Source organism: Lepidochelys olivacea (genome assembly GCF_965140295.1).
Source record: "Lepidochelys olivacea isolate rLepOli2 genome assembly, chromosome: 5".
NCBI lineage: Eukaryota > Metazoa > Chordata > Testudines > Cheloniidae > Lepidochelys > Lepidochelys olivacea.
In genome coordinates, this window is record NC_140415.1 from 105,488,733 (window position 1) to 105,512,895 (window position 24,163).

Consider the following 24,163-nt stretch of genomic DNA (forward strand, 5'->3'; position numbering starts at 1 on the left):
CACGTCCAGCTTTTCTAAATAGTCCCGAACCACTTCTTTCTTCACAGAGGGCTGGCCACCTCCTCCCCATGTTGTGCTGCCCAGTGCAGTAGTCTGGGAGCTGACCTTGTTTGTGAAGACAGAGGCAAAAAAAGCATTGAGTACATTAGCTTTTTCCACATCCTCTGTCACTAGGTTGCCTCCCTCATTCAGTAAGGGGCCCGCACTTTCCTTGGCTTTCTTCTTGTCTTCTTCTTCTGTTAACCAGCATAAAGATAGCAATTTGTTAACAGTTTGTTGGGACTCAGACCAAGGTAATCATATTTAGCTGCCTTAAATTAAATACCTTGGCCAAAATGTTCAGACTTAGATTGCCTAAAGTTAGGCACCCAAATCTGCATTTAGGCACCTATATAAAAGACGTGATTTTCAGAGGGGTGTTGAACACCCGCAAATCTAGTTTGATTCAATGGGAACTGCAGGTGCTCAGCAGCTTTCAGTATCAGGCCACATCTATTTAGGTGCCACAGTATGGAGTTAGGTACCTAACTGTAAGCTACTAAATTTGAAAATTTGAGCCAGGGTGTTAGAACTGTGAGTGGAAGGAACTGAGGATCCAATCAGTTCCAGAGTTGTGGAATAAACACACTCACATCTTTTTAAAAAGCATGAGCAGCAAAAAGTCCATTCATTCATTCACCATACAGTGGCTTCCTCAGATCAGCAGGATTCGAATTGCTGGGGGCTGCATAAAATATTCATTACAAAAGCCCAAACTGCAAGAAACTTGCGTTTTTTCATTACAGAAGCTTTTGCTAAAGGTCATAACACCTTTCAGTAAACCTGTGTCCAGTTTCAATAAAACCTTCTCCAAGTTATTGGTTTTTGCATTGACATCATGTGACCTTTATGAGTTTATTGCATGGTATCATTACAAAGCCAGATGAAATCCAGCCGTTTCAGATGAGTTTCACTTTCAGATTTTGGTTTGCCTGGCCCCTGTGGAAGTGAAACTGATGTGTTTTGAATGGTGGTGTACTCTACTGGTCCACTCACAGCACCTTTTGATTAGGGACATATTGTCCCCATTTTAAAACTGGGAAAACTGAGGCCAAGAGAGTTTTTTAAAATGCTTGCCCAAGGCAACACAGTGGATCAGTGGCAGGCTGCGGAACACAGCTCATAAATCCTGACCTTCTGTCTCCAGTGCTAACCATAACAATGGAAAAGGAACCTCTGCACTAGATTCTGTTGCTAGGGTTAATGTTATTCCGGATGTTTGTAGCTCATCCTGTGAAGCCAGACTAAACTCATTACTAGAAGGGCAATTGCTATATTTATCCTTTTACACAAACTCTGCTGCCGCTTTCCAAGATACAGAACTCTTATTTTTTGCTAGATTTCATTAAAACAGGTTGCAGTCAACTTTGCTGTATTTCCTTTCCATATTCAAATCCGTGCCACTGAGTGATGGGGAAAAACAACACCCTGGATCATAGCTTTCTGTAATGGCAACTAGATTACTACCTCTCTGATTAATTAGTAAGAGTTTGAGCTATGATCTTAAGTTCATATAGTATAATGCCTTTGTTGGGGACACTGGACATGGCCACTAGGTAACTCGAGGGGATGGAAGACCACGAGTGTCACACTAGGCCCAAGTGTCCTTGCCCCCCCCCCCCCCGCCCGGAAGTACTCACAGCAGTCATGCTGGGGATTTTACAACAATATGTTGCAAAGTCAGACTGCCTGAAACTAAACAAGGCCAAGCAGGGCAGATATGGCAGAACAATACTGAACAAAGCAGCTTTATATCTATAGTTTAATAGATGGTACAGAGAACAAGGGAACTAGCTGGTAACTGGATTGGCTGGCTATATGGATACTTAGGGCAGCTTGCTATTGGATAAGTATGCTGAAGAAAGGATGTATAAAAGCCTGTGTAACTTCCTGCTCTGTGTGCAGGATTTGAGATTCTATTCTCCCTGTACCGTCTTTGAAGTTTCAAATAAACTTTTCTGCTTCTCCACCCCGTTGTGATTATTGGGTGACGCACACTGGGCAACGAACCCCTGCTGTTGCTTGCCTCTGGCACTGGGTGCCGGCAACACCTTTGTGTATGTGATTTTCATCTAAAATAGGTTTCTTTATACAGACAAGGAGACGCTTAGGAAACTTTTTTAAAAATTGCTTCCAGTCGGCCCCACTGTGCTGTACCTGCAATAGGTATTAGGCTAGGCAGGAGGAGTTAAAAGGGGCTAGCCCAGGTCAATGGGGAGAGCACACCTCCAGCTTTCACCGGGCCAGGAAGTGACTAGTGACTGCTGCCTACCAGAGTCTGCCAGCAGGAAGATAGGCCTCATGTGGAACTCTTTGATTTGCTACCAGTGCCTATTGCTGCTGAGTAAGACTGCTGCAGGCGGTGCCCTGCCTGAATGAAGCAACGACCAAATAAAACTCTTACGTCTTTTGCACCTGACCAGAACCCAAGCAGTTCAGGAGCGACTCTGTAACATCTTCCTTTCCTATAGCTCAGGTCCGGAGCAAAGTGAAAAATACCACGTATAGCGGAACGGTTATTCATGTATGACATGTTCAGACCTACCAGGTCACTGTGTCTCTGAGAGATATTTACCAGCCACTGGACTGCAGCATATTTAGAGGCATTCAGATGAGTTAAGCTTCAGGGACGTGACTGTGGAAGCAAATGTCTCCCCAGCCCAATTGCTTTGGTTCAGTAAGAGGCAGTTGATCCTCTACATAAAGCAACCTTGGGCCTTGAGTAAAATAGAGGCATATGAGTAAGGAGAGGGCTGGGGTATGTGGACACAGCTACAATATTTCTCCCATCACTTAGCGTTAGCAAGGAGAGAGGGGCTGTTCTAAGGTTATATGGAGACTAAAATGGAGGCCACCAAGTTTATATACTCTTTAAAAATAAATCCCATGACAATAAAAATCAAAGGTCTAACGTCATTATTAACTGCGCGGTACTATTTACAACCTTTGGGGTCAGGGCATGTATGCTTAATACTTTTTATTCTATGAGATTCAGAACCCTTTATTTTCTGCCAAGGCAGGCCTTTTACATAAAGCTGTTTTGTGACAGCTTGTAAGGCATTCTCTTGATCCAGATATTGTGAGCAAATCCCCAGGTTTCTCTTCATCTCACTGAACAGTCAGCTCTGAGTTCCCCAGTACAAGGAATTCTGATTGCTTCAGAGATTTCTACATCAAGACTTGGGTGTCTTTCTAAAATACGTATACTGTAGCCCCCACCAGAAGTCGTAAGTATGATGCAAGAATTACCGAGTGAAATTTTACAGCCTGTGTTTATGCAGGAAGTCGTATCAGACTTTTGGCTTTAAAATCTAGGAATCTTCCCTGTTAGGTGAGGTAGCAATTTTATCAGGTGATTTTCTATGAACTGATATAGCTCAGTGGCGTTCTTAGGCTTACTCATTTGAATTGACTGTCTTTAGCCTTTCAGTGTCTGCTTTGACATCCTGTCCCTCTGGGGTAATTTGTTTTAGAAATTTAATTTGACCCTTTGTAAATTTGCCCTTAGCCTCAAGCATTAAGCCTGGCTTTTCCAGCAGTTTTGGGACTGCAAAAAAATGCTGGTTGTGTTTTGTGTCATACACCATTATTTTCCATTTAGCAGAGGATCCCTTGTTAGCCCACCAAAGTTTCCGACTTCTTCATTTGGAAGTGCTTAAACACGGAAGAGTTGCCATAGAGGAGGACTTGTAAAAATTCCAATAGGATGTGATCAAGGTTGCTAGTAATGTTGATGCTGGAACCAGGGGCAGATTTAGAGTTAATGAGCCCTGTACGCAGACTCATTTTTGCCCCGCCCCTTGGGACCCAGCCAAGAAAAAGAACATTCTCTCACCCCCCTCCCCCTCCCGTTTTTCTTTCTTATTTTTCTTCATCCTCTTCCTATATTATAAATAATGGGAAGTAAATGAAAATAAAGTGAGGTACCTTGACTGGGGCAGAGGTGTGGGGTGTGGGAGGAGGGGCGAGGGGTGTGGGCTCTGGGAGGAAGTTTAGGTGCGGGCTCTGGGCTGAGGCAGGGGGTTAGGATGTAGGAGGGGGTGAGGGGTGCGGGCTCTGGGCTGGGGCGGGCGGTTGCGGTGCGGGAGGGGGGCAGGAGGGTGACACTTACCTCGGGCAGCGCAGTTCCCAAAGCGACCGGCCCACACCCCCGTCTGGCAGTGGCTCCTAGGTGGGAGGGGTCAGGGGGTCTCCACGTGCCACTGCCCACAGCGCCGCCCCTGCAGCTTCCATTGGCTGCAGTTCCTGGCCAATGGGAGCTGCGGAGTTGGATCTTGGGGCAGGGGCTTGGAGTTGGAGCTTGGGGCAGCACACGGAGACATCCCCTTTCCCCGGCCCACAGGGACATGCTGGCAGCTTCTGGGAGACAAGTGGCATGGAGGGAGGGAGGCAGAGGAGGCAGGGAGCTGCCTTAGCCCTGGTGTGCTGCTGCTGGCACGTCTCTGCGCTGCTTGGGGCAAGGGGGACAGCAGGGGCGCGCAGAGACGTGCCAGCAGCTGGCTGCTTCCAGGAGTGGCATAGGGCCACTGGCCATGGCATGCAGGCAGCCTGCCTTCCTGATCCCTGCTGCACCGCTGGCCGGGTCTCGGGGGCAGGTTGTCAGATATTTGTCCTGCATTTTGGGGGCCCCCTGTCTTTGGGGGCCCCGTGCCACTGCATGGTTTGTTTCATGGTAAATCCGCTTCTGGCTGGAACCCTTTGTAAACCCGCATAATCCAAACTCTAGATTAGGATCCTCTGAGATACAAACATGTATTCAAAATTGGATGCACAAAGTGCATTCTAATCATGGAAGTAAATGTCTCTCCCTGCAGACATTCTCCTTGGGCATGGTGAGAGCTAAACAGCTCTGAACCTGCCTATCAAAAGATTCTACCATGGGTGATTCAATCCTACTAATCAGACATACGACTCTGATTGCTGGATGGCTAAGAAGAGCAGTACAAAGCACATATTGAACCATATGGACCTTCTGAATACCACTTGCACTTCCCAAATCTAAGGTGGTGGAAAATCTTCCTCTCATCTGCAGTGGGTAAAGTCATGGGCCCTGTAGTATCATCCTTGCCTCAAGGAATGACACTACTTTAATCTTGTAATAAACAGAATGCATCTTGCTATTGATTTGTTTCATCTTATATGTGTACTGTGTACAGAAATAGTTACCATAGCCTCTAGTGACTGCAATCACCATTACACATGCTGTAGAGTCTCTTCAAGCCATGGAGGTTCCTGTCTGTTTCCTTCTGTGGTCTTGCAGTCAGTATCTTGTGGGTTTTGTTTTGTAAAGATCTCTCTTGTCAGAACTAGATCGCCAGAGGAAATCAGTGGGAGTTAGGCACCGAGCTTACTAAGGCTCTTTTGAAAATCCCATGAGGCTCCTAGCTGCATTTTAAGGCACCTTTGAAAATCTGGTCCTAAATACTTTATAAAAGGGTGGTATTGGAAGGAAATACTGTGTTACAAAAGGGCCCTCTTGGCTTCTTTACGGCAGTGGGTCTAAATCAGCCCCACATCAAAACAGTTTATATGAGTGGAGAAAAAATGTAAAGGGGCATATCAGTGAGACTCGGACTTCTGCATAAACTGTTTCATAAAGGGGGTGGTTTCCCCTCCCCCCCAAAAAACCCCACCCCTCATTGGAACGAGCTTGTGCATTCTTTTGTGTGTTCCCAGAGCTCCATTTGAGGGAAGACCCAAGACCATCTGTGTGGAGGCTCTAAGCCTCTGCGCTAGCTCATAGGCTTCCCCACATCTTAAGCTCCCTGGCAGCAGAGTTCCACAGGGGCCTGTGCTGTCCTGGCTTCCCCAGCCTGTCATTTCTGCTGCCATTCCCATATCAAGAAGCATGTCTCAGCATGCAGTGGGCTCTGCACCAAAGCTAATGCAGCCTGACTCTGCATTTGCTGTTTGGCTGACTGATCACTTCTCACTGTGGGAGGAGTATGGCATTATGGGTGTGGCCCACAACCTGCTCCCCAAGACCCATGAAATATCCTCAGACAGGTTTTGGGCGGAGGAGTATAGTGCATCAGAAAAGACTGATCCCCAGCATGAAGGGAGAGATCTAGATACAGTGAGAGTCCCCCTGGGCATGGATCCTGCACTTAATCCTCAGCTACAAGTTGTCTGTGTGACATATCGTAGCCTAGTAGACTGAACCCTGTATTTTAATACAGCTTTATTTCTCCAGTGTGACATGTTGGGTTGATTTGGTAACTGTCTCTTGATACTGCAGTTGATAGTGGCTCATTCATGCTTTTCAGTAAAACATGTTTTGCTCTGAAACTTTTACTTACTGGTGATAAGTTGGAACCTTTGGACGTTGGGCTCTTAAATTCCAATTTGACATTCCCAGCTCTTTTTTCCTGCTAGGACACTTATTGCTATACAACTTTCAATAATGAATGTAGGTTCTACAACTGGTGCAAGGTGGGCCCTTATATATTACTGCTACAATTGTGATGTACAAGGCAATGGCCCTTCCAACTATATTTCTGAATTTTTTTTTGAATGTATGACTCTGTATTGGCACTTCTGAAGTGTTGTTCATATATTCATCAACAGAGAAATGTGCAACTAAGACTTCAGTTCATATCTCTGATTTCAGGCATGATACAAGACGTGTTGCTGTAGTGAACATGTTCTGAGCTAATGATCTGTAATGCAAATATGAACTGTCTGCAGATCCCAACTTTCCTATAAAGCTGTACTGGGAACAGCTGTGGGATTTATTGAATGCATATAATGCATATTCTGTTTATAATATTTACTGGCCCCAGATGCCTTTTTGGGGTTTTACTGTTACAAATCTCGTCACTGGAGCTAATGGCAGATTTTCAAGTAAATAGTGAAACATCTGCCAAACCAAACTATGTAAAAAACACTGGTGACTAGTTTTTTGGAGATACCAGAAGTAGTGAAAGAATCATCCAAACACTCACTTCATTAGAATTACGCCAGGGATGAATCTAGGCCAGAGATTTTTTTCTTTACTGTTCATATTTTTTGTGGGGGAGAAGTGTTGTCTAAACAAGTTCTATTCAAACTTCAGATGTGAACAGATCCCCCCCCCCACACACTTATATTTAGGAAGGCCAAAAAAGGAATTTGAAGAATAGCTAGCCAAAGACTCAAAAGTAATAATTTTTTTTAACATACATCAGGAGCAGGAAGCCTGCTAAACAACCAGTGGGTCCACTGGATGATCAAGATGCTAAAGGAGCACTCAAGAATGATAAGGCCATTGCGGAGAAACAAAATTAATTCTTTGCATCGGTCTTCAAGGCTGAGGATGTGAGGGAGATTCCCAAACCTGAGCTATTCTTTTTAGGTGACAAATCTGAGGAACTGTCCCAGATTGAGGTGTCATTAGGGGAGGTTTTGGAACAAATTGATAAGCTAAACAGTAATAAGTCACAAGGACCAGATGGTATTCACCCGAGTTCTGAAGGAACTTAAATATGAAATTGCAGAACTACTAACTGTAGTCTGTAACCTATCATTTAAATAAGCTTCTGTACTAAATGACTGAAAGGTAGCTAATGTGACAGCAATTTTTAAAAAGGGCTGTAGAGGTGATCCCGGCAATTACAGACTGGTAAGCTTGACTTCAGTACCGGGCATACTGGTTGAAACATAATAAAGAACAAAATTGTCAGACACATAGATGAACATAAATTGTTGGGAAAGAGTCAGTATGGTTTTAGTAAAGGGAAATCATGCCTCACCAATCTACTAGAATTCTTTGAGGGGGTCAACATGCATGTGGACAAGGGGAAGCCAGTGCATACAGTGTACTTAGATGTTCAGAAAGCCTTTGACAAGGTCCTTCAACAAAGGCCTCTTAAGCAAAGTAAGCTGTCATGGGATAAGAGGGAAGGTGCTTTCATGGATTGGTAACTGGTTAAAATATAGGAAACAAAGGGTAGGAATAAATGGTCAGTTTTCAGAGTGGTGTCCCCCAGGGACCAGTCCTATTCAGCATATTCATAAATGATCTGGGAAAAGGAGTAAACAGTGAGGTGGCCACATTTGCAGATGATCCAAAACTACTCAAGATAGTTAAGTCCCAGGCAGACTGCAAAGAGCTACAATAGGATCTCTGAAAACTGGGTGACTTGGCAACAAAATGGTGGATGAAATTCACTGTTGATAAATGCAAAATAATGCACATTGGAAAATATAATCCCAACTATACATATAACATGATGGGGTCTAAATTAGCTGTTACCACTCAAGAAGAAATCTTGGCATCATTGTGCATAGTTCTCTGAAAACATCCACTCAATGTGCAGTGGCAGTCAAAAAAGCAAACAGAATGTTGGGAATCATTAAGAAAGGGATAGATAATAAGACAGAAAATATCATGTTGCCTTTATATAAATCCATGGTACACCCACATCTTGAATACTGTGTGCAGATGTGGTTGCCCCATCTCAAAAAAGATATATTGGAATTGGAAGATGTTCAGAAAAGGGCAACAAAAATGATTAGGGGTATGGAATGGCTTCCGTATGTGGAGAGATTAATAAGACCGGGACTTTTCAGTTTGGAAAACAGATGACGGGGGGGGGGGGGAGGAATATGATTTGAGGTCTATAAAGTCATGACTGGTGTGGAGAATGTAAATAAGGAAGTGTTATTTACTCCTTCTCATAACACAAGAACTAGGGGTCACCAAATGAAATTAATAGGCAGCAGGTTTAAAACAAACAAAAGGAAGTATTTCTTCATACAACACACAGTCAACTTGTGGAACTCTGTGCCAGAGGATGTTGTGAAGGCCAAGACTATAACAGGGTTCAAAAAAGAACTACCGTATATACTTGTTCATAAGCCGAATATTTTTGGTAAAAAAAATGATGCATCAAAGAGCGGGGGTCGGCTTATAAATGGGTTTACCCAAAATTTGATGATTTTAAACTCTATGAAATCATTGAATTGAAATCTAATACATTGTCATTTTGTTTTCTTGGCGTGTCTGCAGGCATGGAGCCCCTCAGTTCCTTGTGGCCACGGTTTGCCGTTCCCAGGCATGGGAGCTGCAGGGAGTGGCGCCACTTCCCGCAGCTCCCATTGGCTGGGAACAGCAAGCCACGGCCACTGGGAGCTGAGGGGCTCCGTGCCTGTGAAAGCTCCAGGTAAACAAAACGTCCCGACCTGCCAGCTTCTTACCCTGCCGGGAGCCAAAGTTTACCAACCCCTGAAATATAGGGTCAGCTTATGAAAGGGTCATACAGTTTTTACTATTTTAAGCTATCTATCTTGGGGGGGTCAGCTTATAAACGAATGGGCTAATGAACAAGTATATACGGTAGATACATTCATGGAGGATAGGTCCATCAATAGCTATTAGCCAGGATGGGCAGGGATGGTTTGCCAGAAGCTGGGTATGAGCGACAGGGAATGGATCACTTGATGATTTCCTGTTCTGTTCATTCCCTCTGGGGCACCTGGCATTGGCCACTGTTGGAAAACAGGATACTGAGTTAGATGGACCTTTAGTCTGACCCAGTATGGCAGTTCTTATAATACTAGGAAGAAAAATACATATTCTCTTCAGAGCAGAAGCACACAGCCCACTTGGATACCAAGATTCAGTCCAATTTTGCAGAATCTTTCACCAGATCTTGTATTTACTGAAGCAGTTACTGAAGTAGTTTTTATTATTTGCACATAAGTTGACTTGGCAGTGATTTCACAAATATTAGAAAACTTCTTCTGATTTCAGTGGCCTTACACCAGGGATCAGTTTGGTTGTATAGTCTCAAAGCCCAGTCTGCTCCAATACTTGTAAGTAGCATGACTTGCCTTTGCAGAACACAGCTTTGAAACTGTGTTGCAACATACTTGACCCTGTTAAGGTAGGTTCATTAAATATTATCCATTACTCCTTCAAAGCTGGAATGTAGTCATGCTGGTTGGGATAGTAGTTTTGATAACACCATTACTGTGTCTCAGTGTGAAGACTGTATGAAATAATTACATTGTTTCCTTTTCCACATCGAGTATACTCCTTGTTTATTTCTCCTCAGATCCTGGGGAATAGAGGCACTGAGTGTATTTTCCACAGTTGGAGGAATTTTTCTAGATTCCTTTGCAAGTCCTGCTTTAGCAAAATTAGTGCTTCCAGGAGTCCTTTATTTATCCATAGGACACATACTTCATGGGGAGTGGCAGTAAAAGCTTCCAGTAAAAAGTAATGAGTTTTCATACCTGATTGGGAGGGATCCCTTAAGTGTTGGGGATGAATTCAGTCTCTCTGCTCCTTCAGTGCATATCCTCTTGGTTGAGATTGTGATTGGAGGAGAGAGGGTTGTGTGCGAATAGACTACTGTCTGTTAGGAACTGAGCCCACCAAGTGACGTCGGCCAGTGGTTCTTAACCAGGTGTCTGGGGACCCCTGGGGGACCATGAGCAGGTTTCAGGGGGTCCGCCAAGCAGGACCAGTGTTAGATTCTCTGGGCCCAGGGCAGAAAGCCGAAGCCCCATTATGTGGGGCTGAAGCCTGGGGCTGAACTCAAAGCCTGAGCAACTTAGCTTTATGAGGCCCTCTGTGGTGTGGGGCCCAGGGCAACAGCCCTGCTTGCTACTCCCTAATGCCAGCTCTGGCTTTTATATGGAGAACAAAGTTGTTGTGGCACCGGTGGGCAGTGGAGTTTTGATAACGTTGTCAAGGCTGAATCCCCACTCTGTCACTTTGAGTACAGAAGGTGGGGGTCTGCAAGGATTTTAAAAGCCACTCCAGGCTTGTATTAAACTTCCACGGTTACAGCTTTTCTCTGACTTTGGCTTGGTAATCGCTGCCACCACCAAAATGCAAAAAAACCCCTTGGACCCAGGAAAGAACACTTGGGAATTCCTCCCTGTGGGGTACCCTCAAGTCCCTTCACCTCTGGGGAAGAGCTGAGAAAGAAAACAAAGGAAATTAGCTGTTGCTATAAGCTAATCAAGCAACATGCACAAACCTCTTCGGACACCAAAAATTCAATCCCGTTCTTCAAAAAGGTAAATTTTATTAAAAACAAAAAGGAAAACACATCTGGAACTTAAGCTTTTGCTAGATTTTAAAAGAGCAATTCCAAAAATTAAGCACCCAAACTAGCTTTCTTGGGGGTTCAGCTTAAAGGTTACAAGCAAACAGAAGCATCTGGCACTAGCACAGAGGAGTCCACAAGCCTTAAAAAATAAACAGAAATAAGCCTAATCGCACGTCCCTAAACACTCCAAATTTACTTACATATTTGGATTGTTAAAAGTAGTTCTAGACATGATCTGATGGTTTTCATATCTGGTTCAAACTTTACACAGCATTCCTGCTGCCTGTCTCTTCAGCCCAGAGAGAACGACAGACAAGGGGAAAGTTTCTTTCCCAATTTTAAAAAGTTCTAGCCTTCCCATTGGCTCTTTTGGTCAGGGGCCCATTTTTTTTTCTTTACCTGGTGGACTTTTTAACACTTTACATGTAAAGCAAGTAGAGAACAGCTACCAAGAGGGATTTTACAGCTGACTGGCTGGCTGGGTGTCCATCAAAGGGAGCTACCTCCCGCCCCCACTTCATTTATCACACATGTTGGGCGGGGCGGGGGGGGGGAGAAGGAGCTCAGAAAGAAGAAGGCTGAGAACCCCTGATGTAGGCTATAGAATAGCCATCAGTTGTTTTGGTAATTAGCATCTGGGATTGAACTTGAACTATGGCTCTGAGATGATAAACTCCCTGTCCCATTATCTCTCTTTTCCTATTTCTTGATACATCCATTCACCCAACCGTGTTTCCACTGTAAAAGTAATATTAAAAAGTTTACCAAAAAACTGTGAAACAATACATGATTGAGTACTATGATGTTAGACCATAACTTGCATCCATCCTAGCACATTGGAAAGACTTAGGGAATTGATTTAGCAAGAGAGGTTTCTGCAACTTTAACTTTAAGCAGCCTTCTAAGTGCTCTGTAGAGCCTTTGCTCTAATTTAGAAAGCAGGTGTAAAGACAGCAATGAGTATTTATTGGCTGAGAATACAGGGAGTTAAGAGAATAATGTAAGCAGACAATGCATTGTGATATTATTATTGCCTCAATATTACTTTCTGAAAAGGTGATTGATGGGATTATCCCTTTTATCCTTTATTTATTCCTTTTCTGCAATCATTTGGCTGGTTACAATGCAAATTGTAACATTACTATTCCATTCTGCAGCCCATTTTGTTTCCACATGTGAAGCATGTAACACTTTAAATACTAGCCAGTGACATTCAGGTTAGAGAAGTAAATAAGAAGCTGCTTTCTCTTTTTATTTAGTGAGCAATTTCCCAATACAACCATTAAGGTAATCCCTTCTGGCGATTTCCCAGTATACAGTCTTCACTGTTCCTCTCCTGCCATTGTTTGGATGTGCTACAAAACCAGCTTTTGTAAAGGGGAATGGTTAATGAGGTGCAATCTGATTAGGAAACTTCAAATCTCTTGTAACCCTTTAATATTTGTCCTCTGCTAAGGGAGGGGTGTATAGGCTATATTATGTCCTAGCAGGAGGATGGACTCAATATATTATAGACCTTTTTCATGTTTAACTGACACAATCTGAACTTTCTTCACTTGGAAGTCTCAGAGGAAATTCCCAATATTTATTAGTTTTCCTGTGCCAGATGTATGACATGAGTAGGCTTTCTTTTGTTACTTTTTAGTTACCTCTAGTGTGAACAGGAAGTATGGGGAATACAAGAATTAAAAAAAAAAATCCCAAGGTTTTGAGGCTCAAAGTTTTATCTTCAGTTTGAGTTTTGTGCAAAGGAGCTAGAGGATTTTTATTTTATTTATTTTTGTGTTTGCACCTCCTGATTCAGTCCATGGTGTTTCATTTAAGGCAATCCTCTAATTCCGCACTGGACCTGATGGATCTTGTATGTTCAAATTGTAACACTTGAGAATGTGCACAAGCAAGTGCTTGTGCCTCCCGACCTCAAGTACATTCACATGTGCGTCTTCATAAGTGGAGGTTGCAAGCAACAGGCTGGATCCAAACTTGGATCTGGCATCTGAAACAAAATTGTGGAAATCTAGCACGAGCAGTTCTTCTCAGGAACTTTCTATGATTTCTGCGTCTTTCCCCCAAAATGCCCGCTGACTATTGCCTTCTGGGAAGTATGTCCACCAACCTCTACTCATTTCTACTCTTGTAATCTTTTCAAATGTTGCCAACTCTCAGACTTCATTGTGAGTCTCATGCTATTTGATGTATTACTTTAAAGCCTCAGCTTCCAATTTGTTGTGATTTTTTACACTAGAATCTCAGCTTCCATTTTTTTTTTAAAGTTTCTAGTCCTCCTGGTTGCAGAGAAAAGCTTGAAAATATGACCTGAGCGTATCTGAAAGGTTCAAACACTAGACGGTCAACCAAATTTTTTTTTAAATAAAATCTCGTAATTTTAAAGATAATTTTTTGATTTGTGCTCTCCAGGGGAGTTTGCTGGCTGCTCCCCATGCCGTATCTTCAAACGAAGCTGTCAGGTTAGCTGGTAGCTTTGCTGTTCCTCAAATATATGCGGGAGCAGAACAGTTTACTGCTCACCGCCAGTGCTGCCCACTGGAACTAAACCTCCCAGAATACCATGCACAGTTCAATTTAAAGCCAGCACCCCTTTGAAGAATTAAGGAATGGGATGCAGGTCTCTGGGCCTGGCTCATAGAAAACTGTAATGGTTAATATGGGCACTAAGGCAGGCTATGATCTTCTGAAGGCAAAATTGGCTTTTTTCCTCCTTTTGTATTTAAAATCTGGTGCTGTGAATGATTGCATAGAGCATTGTTTATGCTTGGATCCAGAGTCCTGGCTTGGGCCCAGCTGTATTACTTTGAATATGTGGACTGTGTTTGCTTAACAGACATTTAACATTGTGTATTGTGTACAGTGCATAAGGTACCATTTCCCACGCCACAAAATTTAAGCTTTAAAACGAATAGCACATTGGTATATTCAGCAGGCTTCTCCCCTTTTTATAATCCAGTACACATCTTTAGATAACCTTCCCCTCCACCCCCGTGCCCAAGAAGAAACAGTCAGTATGTGTGCAATTCTAGATATACTTATTTAGGATTAGAATGAAATCGTTTTTCAGTCTCTGGTGTTTGCAAGTACACCTGGTGCTCAGGATTGACAGTGTCAGACACAAGTCAATTTGAGGATGATGGAGGATTAGAAGTAGTTTCTGCCACTCTAACTTGAGAAGTGCAATACGCTTCATGCTCTGTATCCTTAGACGGCATATGGATTTATGGCAGGAACCAGGATCGGGAGAGAAGTGCTCAGCTTTTGGTAAATGTCAGATGAAGTTTTTAAAGCATTTGCAGACAGGTTATTCCTTTGCCCTGGGTGGTCTTTTAATTTCACCAATTTGAATTTTCAGAAAATTAGAAGCAGGATGATTGTGGGATTAAATCAATGAAAATGGAAGAGCTAAATTGTTAGCCAAATGCTGACATTTTGGCTTCCTTCCTAATATTTATCTTAAAAAGGCTCTAGTTGCCTAGAGGCCAACATTTGCCCGGAGGAGTCTCGTATTTAAGTCAGACTAAATGATCACAGTAGTCCCTTCTGGCTTTATAATCTCTGAATATTTTCTGAAACACAGCTGGTCATAGCCTATAAATAGAAAATTTCTCTTAATTTTTTTAGAAATAAAAAATAAATGCTTCCAGTCTCTGGAGGAATCCATCCTGGGCAGTGAAACGGGGCTCAATAAGTTATGTTCCTTTTCACTATGGGAGCCATCCATGGCCATTGTATTTAAGAGAGCAGGGGAGCTTGTTTTACAGTAGCTGTTTGACATGTGAGGTTTGTTGTATTCTGTTTTTTCAGAGCTGCCTTAAGATTTCCTTAGGGCAAATAAAGACAGAAAACATGTCTTCAGAAGTCAATATTTAATAGTGCAGCTGAAGGCACTGTTTGAAAGACATATGCACTAGAATTAAAAAGAAACTAGCGGTAACCATCAGCTTAAAGATGGGGGGCAGGGGAAAGAAAACCCTCTATGTTGTCTGATCTATATGGAATGAGTGGGTGGATTCAGTTTCTAGTGGACATGACAAAGACCAAATATATGAATACACACATTGTATTGAAAGTGGACTCATTGGGCCTGAATCTTCTGTCACTTAAACTGGAGTCACTCTAGAGTAAACTCCATGGAAGGCAATGGATTTACCCAGGCAAACAAGAATGTTCAGAGTCTTAAGCTTTTTGTGGGGATAAACAAGGGAAGCATAAAATGGAATAAATTAATACTAGCTAGAGGATAAGAAGTGCATTTCTTATCGTTTCTAAACAAACGTGTGGGTGAGGAGGGTTGAAATACTAGATTAGTGGTCTCTGGACCATTGATAGTCCTAGAAGTGTTCCATACAGTCTGCTGAGCTATTTGTCCTAATGATAATGGTGGCTGTTGGACTTTGAGCAATGATGCTTTATCCTATTGTAGTATAGCCCAGGATTTTTTTTAAAGGATTTCCAACAAATTTTTGACCAAGTAAACTAAAAAATCCCCATAGTTACCTTCCTGCAGGCTTTTCAGCTACTTCATGTCCACACCAATCACAATCATGTGAATACACTTCAGTTTTATTTCCTTAATGCTAGCCTAACCTTGTTTTCTCATGTAACTAAGCAGTGTAATTGCTGTAAGGAAAGCGAGGACTCTATGCTTGGGAGGCTACGTAGAGGGGAGGTCTCTGAGAGGATGTCTACCTGAAAAAGTGGGCCACAATATTAAAAAGTTTGAGAAATGCCATCCCAGAGAGTAAAAAGTAGAACCATTACTAAAGAAGGTGAAATTAATGCCTCAGAGCTGAGATACTGAATTCATGTCTAACATTGCCTTTCAGACAAAAAATGAAGAGAAGACTTGGGGACAAGCATAATCACGCATAAGGGGCCACTTGGAAAACAAGTATATTTAAAGAAGCCTGTCAGGATTGTGTGCAGAATCTGTGGGCTTGTCTACAGCGCTAGTTAGTACATGACATCGATAGTGTGCAGCAAACCAGAATGAAAATGTACAGTGCACTAGCCTGCCACGCACTTTCCGGCACTATGGACCCTGCTACCGTGCACCAAAAGTTCCAGAGTTGCTGTGATGTACTCCAATTTGAAACTGAATTTTAGCGCATGGTAGGAGGGTTCACATGGCTGATTAGTGTGCTGTATGTTCACTCCACGGCTTGCCACATGCTGACTGTCAGTATAGACAAGCCCTGCCCCTATTATGGAAGGATGTGCATGTGGCCTCCATTCTGGAAAGCATGGCTGTGGAGGATAAGGAGCTGCAGTCAACACCAAATTCTGTTGATTCAGAGTTATGCAATAGTTAAATGAATACAATCAAAGTGTTTGATACAAGCTCTCTGTGCCATAAAAGGAAGAATGTAGAGATTAGAAGCACCCTCGAATATTATGAGAACAAGTTAATTAACAAATTTTATCCTACCACTGACATTTTTTCCCCTCATATATGGGCAATTGGTACTGGAAGAATGGAGGAAAAGTAAACGTGGTTCCAATAGTCAAATAAGGCTGGAAGAAAGATTCTGGAAATTTACCATTCAGTAAATCCAATTTCTATTCCTAGAAAAATAATGGAGCTAATATTTTATAAAGAAAATAAGAGCACCTAGGGGGTAAGTGAGCCAAGAACAGTAAATGGGATATTTTATAAAGAAGAAATCTTACCAGACAAGTTTGTCACTAATTTTTTGTCATGTAAATGGTTTTTAGTAAGGCATTTGATAGTCTGTCTCAATCTTTCTTTCAGAGCTAATTCCAGTTGGCTTTGATATGGATTCTGCTTTGTGAAATGTAAACTGGTTGAATGATCATATAGGAAGAATAATAGGTAAACAGCACGGCATCAAATTAAGGAGGTAAGTTGTTAGGTGTCATCTTATTTATCATATAATAATCTGGAAGAGCGGGGAAAGCAACACATAATGATACTGGCAAATGTTGCTGAACTGTGAGGTGTTTCAAACCCCAGTAAGAAAACAGAAATAATATGAAGGGACCTAGAAAGCCTAGAGATGTGGGCCAAACTGGAAAGAACTGGAGAAAAGCCACACAAATGATCAGAGGGCTGGAAGGACTGGCTAATGAGGAGAGATTATAAGAGGTAAATATGCATAGCTTGGCTAGGAGACAACAAAAAAAGGGAAACCTGGTAAGCCTACAAATATTTGAAGACTGTAAACACCAAGGATGGAGAAGATTTATTTAGTGAGATACAGGAGTGCAACTAGAAGTACTGGAATGAAATTAAGACAAGGGCACTTAGGCTGACTACCAGGGGAGACTTTCTAGCAGTGAAACACAGTAGGCCATGATCCTGCAACCTGCTCTTGTATGGGTGCAGAGGTATGCCCATGTGGAGTATGTTGCAGGGCCTTAGTTAGTGGGAGAATCTCCCAAATGAAGTGGTGGAAGCCCTGTCACTTGGATCTTAAACATTTAAAACTATAAGGGATAATCTTGTCTAGATTAAAGGATAGTCATTATTGACCTGTGTTTATGACCTCAGCTGCAGTAGTTGCATGATTACAGCAGAATTCCAGCTTTCATTAAAACAAACCGCCAGACACCCCCCACCCCTAAGTATCTGGCCCTCATGGTTGCGAAGACAAGCTAGAAAACATGGCCCAAGTGTAACAGATGCACTGTTTGCAGGGACCCTGAAACAATAATTCTAAGAGGGGTAAACTGTCTTATGTATCTCATGGGATTGTTAATTCCAAGGTCTCCCTGCTCTGAGAGGTTTCATCAACACATGTTTCTGGATGCAGCAGGAAGAATGGAATGCTATTGGGGTAAATAATGGGGACCCTTCCAACTGCCACCCTTGCATCTCTGGAGGAGAGGAAGGCTTCTGCCACAACTCCTGGGATAACAGGCTCTGTGCTGCTGTCTCTGCCTCTCTGGGAGTGAAGGGGGCCCCCTTCCATTGCCCATCCGAGGTGGGTCAACATCATGGTGTGGGGGTAGGGCCATGGGGGGCCTTGTGTCATGATGCACATAGGGTTCTGGCTTGCCTTAATCCAGCACTGTGAATAATGCACTAGTAAATGAAATGTACTGAAGGGAACAATCCTGTGACAGCCTGAGGACAGAGTGATTATTTAGCAGGTCCGTTCCTTCTCCTTTTGCTAGAATTTCACTTTTAGATATTTAATACCTTTTATCACTTTAAAAATAATTTTTAAGCTGGTTTCTTGTTGCCCTCACTCTTGGAAAATTCATTAGCAAATGACAAGCTGAATTTGTATGTCTTTAAGTCCAGTGGCAAAAGGATTCAGTGCATCAATTCAGGGCTGATTTTTCAAGTGTCACAGAGTAGCTGGGTTTCTACTTGCTGGAACTGGAGAGTGCCAGATTGCGTCAGATTGATGAATTATGTAAAAGCTGATTTCCTTGTGCATTATTAATCACCCCAAACAAATGAAGGCATTCCAATTAATTAGATTATTTTTACTTGTAAATGCTAGAGGGGAAAAAAGAGGGGTTTTTAATTGGGATAAGTTGCTTTAAAGACTTGTGGCTTGAAAGTGCTGTTAAAATGGAGGGAGGCTACATAGCTATCTATCTTTGAAGACTATGATATGGAAACTTAAATGGAAATCTATGGTGATTTACAACGTAGAGCTACATTTTTGAAACATAGGCAACTAAGTTGCACCTACAAATATTTGAGTGCAGGCACAAATAAGTAGTCAATTCCACAAGTTATGAAATTGTACAAGAAAAAATATGCATTTACAAATGAATACTTTGCATACAGTTACTGGTGCATCTGAGGCACCTGTGTCTGAACATGTGGCCCTCAGTATCTCTTATTGAAAGTGACAGAAAAGCACAGATAACAATCTGTGATTTACTTTACAATCCTAAATGAATGCATTATAGACATTTCTTCAAATGGAAATCTTACCTCCCTGTGCTCTGTTTTTTGCAATGCTGCTTTAATTCACTTTGACAATAATGAAAATATCAGTGACCATGGGGGTCATTCGTTTGTCAGATAAGCAATGTTTAATATACCTCTGCAGCCAAGAAATCCCTGAACATCACATCAGGACTTGAAGAAAGGCTGTCCTGAGTGCAAACAGCAGAACATAATAGACAGATTGAAGTTTTCTCTTAGCCAGATGCACAGATCTAATGCCTGAGGCTCTTTTAATGCTGGGATCAAGATTTACTTTATCGCTTTTCTCCACTGTCCCTCACCTCCACGCCCAGTAGAACTTATGGCTAAAATACAAGATATACTTTGGAGATGTGTGTGTTTGTCACCTCTGGTCTCTTCTCCTTAACAGGTAACTAGAAAGAGCTTTAATATGTTATAGGCAAAGCTATAGAAATACCAGACACTCTGTCTTAGGCTTTCTGGTGTTGTATTGTACAGATAGGGTCAGTTATTCTGTGTCAGTAGTGGGCTTCAAAACCATGGAAATTACAATGTCATTCCACTTTCTCCGTAAAGACACAGGTGTAAATGGTCTAACCTAGCTGCCCAGAATTCGGGTCCCAAATCCATGTTTAAGGACCTCAATAAGTAGCCTGACCTTTTTTTTTCAGGTAGATCAGTGAGTGAAATCAATGGGCATGATTTGCCTCCAGCATAAACTGGTGTAAATCAGGAGTAACTTAATTGAATTACACTGGTATAAACTCCAGTGCAAGTGAGAGGTGAAATCAGGCTTATTGACTTTGGCAAGAGATGCATATACTCGTCTGTCTCTGAAAATCAGGTCACTTTATTTAAGAATCTTAGGAATTGCCCTTTAAAATTCTGGTCTTGGTATTCTTGTTCCAGGGATGAATGTGGGCCCTGATTTGCAGCTCCACTGAAGTCATCAATGGGATTTACATCAGTGTGAGATCAAAATCTGGCCCTCAGTATTTTTGTTCCTTCAGGCTTCTTCCCTCTTTCGAAAGCTCTGAAGAGACTGCAAGGCTGATGTAGTGTAACTCCCTTGGCTATGAACTTAGCAGTTAACAATTCTGGAGGAAAACAAGGTGGTCTCTGCAGACACACAGTCTGTGTGTTTTACTTGGTTTCTCTAAGATACACCTCTCCCTCAAGAGATTTTCCATTTTACAAACAAAAACCTAACAGCCACCATATCTCCATATAAATGCTTTGAATATGTCCTTGGTAGTTCTTTAACTGAAGGTTACAAATAACATTGATGTATTTGATGCTGTGAGGAATATAGACTTGGATCAGCAGCTTATTTACAAAAACAAAACAACAAATTATTCCTTTTTTTTAAAGGTTCCCTCCACTGTTTAAATTACTTTGTTGCTATAGTACTGCAAGAGAAGAGAGAAGCTGGCTTTGGTTTTCAAGTTTTCTTCCTTTTGTCAATGTATAACAAAGACTTCAGGACACTACACAGCACAAGAGAGAGATTCTTGAGTCACCTAAAAACTACATTTGTGGAACATGCAAGCTTATGAATTTTTTACACAAATACTAACTTCACCGTGCATTTCAAAAATGCCTTCTCTCTCCCCCCCATGTACACTGTATCACAACGGACATGTTACGTTGCATTAGGTTATGTCGAGTTACTCTGTATGCATCACAAGATATGATTAAACCTGATGTGACTTGACACAATGGAATGTGTGTTGCACAGCAATGCAAATTTTAAAGCATTCTCCCTTTTTATGAGAAGTAGGTGGTGTTCCCAAAACAGGCAACAGAAGCAGCAGTGAGTTGGATGTTAGTGCATTGTTGAACACAATGTTGTTGGTTTCTTTACTGTGTTTTGGGGACAAATGGGCAGATATTTTCTGAGGCTGTGTTATATTTAAAGATAGTACTTGGCAAACTGATATAGAAAAAAACCAAACTAGTCTCAAATTTCTTTCCCATGTGCTCAAAATAAACCCACATCTATGATCAAATCAAAAATATTTATGAAAAAGCCTGCAAAAATGTCTGTCCTCTACTTGCCAGAGATGAAGAATTCTTTTGTTACTCAATACAACATCATCTGCTTCACAGCCATCTCCATTACAATTGCTCTTATGGTAAACCAGACGTTGGTAAATGTTTGTGTTTGGGCTGGCAAATTTTCAGAAGTTTAGGAAGTCTGCTCTTAATGCTATTTACTCCTTTCCCAGAGCTTTGGAGAACATGTCTTTATGATGTAGGGGTGATCTGCAAGATAGAAAAGCAGCTCTTTCCTCCTCTCTACTGCAGGGCTGCCTTTTTCCCTAAACATATTTCCCACCATGCCTTCCTGAGGCTGATCCTTTAAATTTGCAACAGCCAAATAGCTCAGGCCTTAAAGTGGCTATGTCAAGGTTCCTCCCCCACTCTGAACTCTAGGGTACAGATGTGGGGACCTGCATGAAAAAAACCTCCTAAGCTTATCTTTACCAGCTTAGGTCAAAACTTCCCCAAGGTACAAAATATTCCCCCCGTTGTCCTTGGACTGGCCGCTACCACCACCAAACTAATACTGGTTACTGGGGAAGAGCTGTTTGGACGCGTCTTTCCCCCCAAAATACTTCCCAAAACCTGGCACCCCACTTCCTGGACAAGGTTTGGTAAAAAGCCTCACCAATTTGCCTAGGTGACTACAGACCCAGACCCTTGGATTTTAAGAACAATGAACAATCCTCCCAACACTTGCACCCCCCCTTTCCTGGGAAATGTTGGATAAAAAGCCTCACCAATTTGCATAGGTGACCACAGACCCAAACCCTTGGATCTGAGAACAATGAAAAAGCATTCAGTTTTTTACAAGAAGACTTTTAATAAAAAATAGAAGTAAATAGAAATAAAGAAATCCCCCCTGTAAAATCAGGATGGTAGATATCTTACAGGGTAATTAGATTCAAAAACATAGAGAACCCCTCTAGGCAAAACCTTAAGTTACAAAAAAGATACACAGACAGAAATAGTTATTCTATTCAGCACAATTCTTTTCTCAGCCATTTAAAGAAATCATAATCTAACACATACCTAGCTAGATTACTTACTAAAAGTTCTAAGACTCCATTCCTGGTCTATCCCCGGCCAAGACGACTACAGACAGACCCAGACCCTTTGTTTCTCTCCCTCCTCCCAGCTTTTGAAAGTATCTTGTCTCCTCATTGGTCATTTTGGTCAGGTGCCAGCGAGGTTACCTTTAGCTTCTTAACCCTTTACAGGTGAGAGGAGCTTTCCCCTGGCCAGGAGGGATTTCAAAGGGGTTTACCCTTCCCTTTATATTTATGACAGGCTATTTTGCAGCAGGCTACTCCTTGCTTTATCTTACTCTCTGCCAGTTGGTAAGCATGAATTCTTGTTATGTTTTCTGAAGTTCTTTCAAAAAAGCATCCAACCCTTTCCTTCTCTCTTCCTTCACCTAGCTCTTCACCAGCCCAACTCAGTCCCTCAGGAGTCCATGTCCCATTGCAATTCTTACAATCATTCTAAATTCCTGTGCTTTATGCCCTGCCTTCTCGATCCCCTTACATCTTTGCCACCATCTAGCTTGCAAAGGATGGCTGGGCAGCCAGGACTCTCTAGAGCCTTGTTGATGCTGCTCCTTAGTAAGGCTTAGGAGTCACTGCTGAGAGATGAGATACTCCATTTCCATGGGTTGCATCCACTGCAATCAAAAAACTTAGTTCCTACTTAGTCCCTGTCTTCCTGGGAGCTAATAGCTTTGGAATGGAAATCCATTCTGTCTGTCACCTGCATCGCAGTTCAGAATAGGGACAGTAGGCCATCAAGTTGCCATTCAGTTCCTCACTTGTTAATCGATGCTCCCCAAAGATACAGGCAGCCAGCAAGGCAGTGCATATAGCAAAGGATCAGTGCAGATTTTGTGGAGTTTATTTTCTTACCCTGAACTCTGATACCTAGCCCATGTTTAGCTGCCCAGATCATATCTGAGCAGGGCACAAATATCTGGAGGCTGCAAAGAATGTTTATTACATAAAGGAAAAAGAATGGGAACTTGACTCTTTTTGGAATCTTTTGAGACAATTCCAGCTGTTTTGATTTTTTTTTTAAAGTTGTTGAATGTTCGGCTAATTCCTACCTATGTCATCTATTCCAAAGGCATATGCACTTCCCCCTTAGTTCTTTAAAGACTTCTGGTTTATAAATTAAAAAATCCAGGTGGATTCTGTTTTCCCAGTGTTGTCAATTCTTGCCATTTCAGCTGCTGCCAGCCTGGAAATGACACCAGATGCTCCAGCTCTCCACAAATTTCAGTCTTGCAGCAGGAAAGATCAGTGGGAGGGAAACTCCCTTTGATTGGCTGCCTTCCCCATTTGCCTGCCTTCTGGGAAGAGCTGCCAATTGTAGCTGCTGCAGGAGGCAGGCATAGGTCTTAATCCTCAGTTCTCAGGAGCCAAGAGAATGCTATGGGTAGGGGAAGGGAAGGAGCAGCCAACAGCATCCTCACAAGAAGGGAGGATGAAACAGGCCACTGTAGTTTCTGGAGATCCCACTGCTTGCCAGAAGTCACAACTGGATGCAGCCAGTTCACTTCCTGGTGTGTACTACTACTAGGTCTCTTAAATTTCTTGAATTTTAGAAGATACAGGAAAATTGGGTGTCTATTGGATGCTTGGCTGACAGGCATTGTCCTGAAAGAATAGTGTACTGAAAGAATAATCAAAAGAATAATTAAATTGTTTAGGTTCTCAGAATAGATTGTTTTCTTTAAATGTGAAATGCCATGGGGATAGAATGTTGTGTTGTATTTTGAAATGTGACTACTCCCACCCACTCTGGCTTCAAGGCTGCTCAAAAACCTGTGTTGCTTTATAAATATTATGCGTGTACGTACACACACACACACAGAGGAAGTGTATTTGTCCCCCAGTCTCCAAATACTTGGAAGCAACTGAAATGTTTTAACTCAAACTTCCAAAATAAATTGGGCTCCAACTAGTCCCACACTTCAACTTCTTTGAAAAGACGTAGTTCTGTCTTAATTTCTTAACCAAAATCCCTGAAGCTGACAACTCAAGGCTTTCTTAAAGTTTGTATCCAGAGACAATATCTAGTCTGCTCTTTATCTCACTGTTATGATAAAGGCAAGAGGGACCATTAATGATTTTAATTGAGG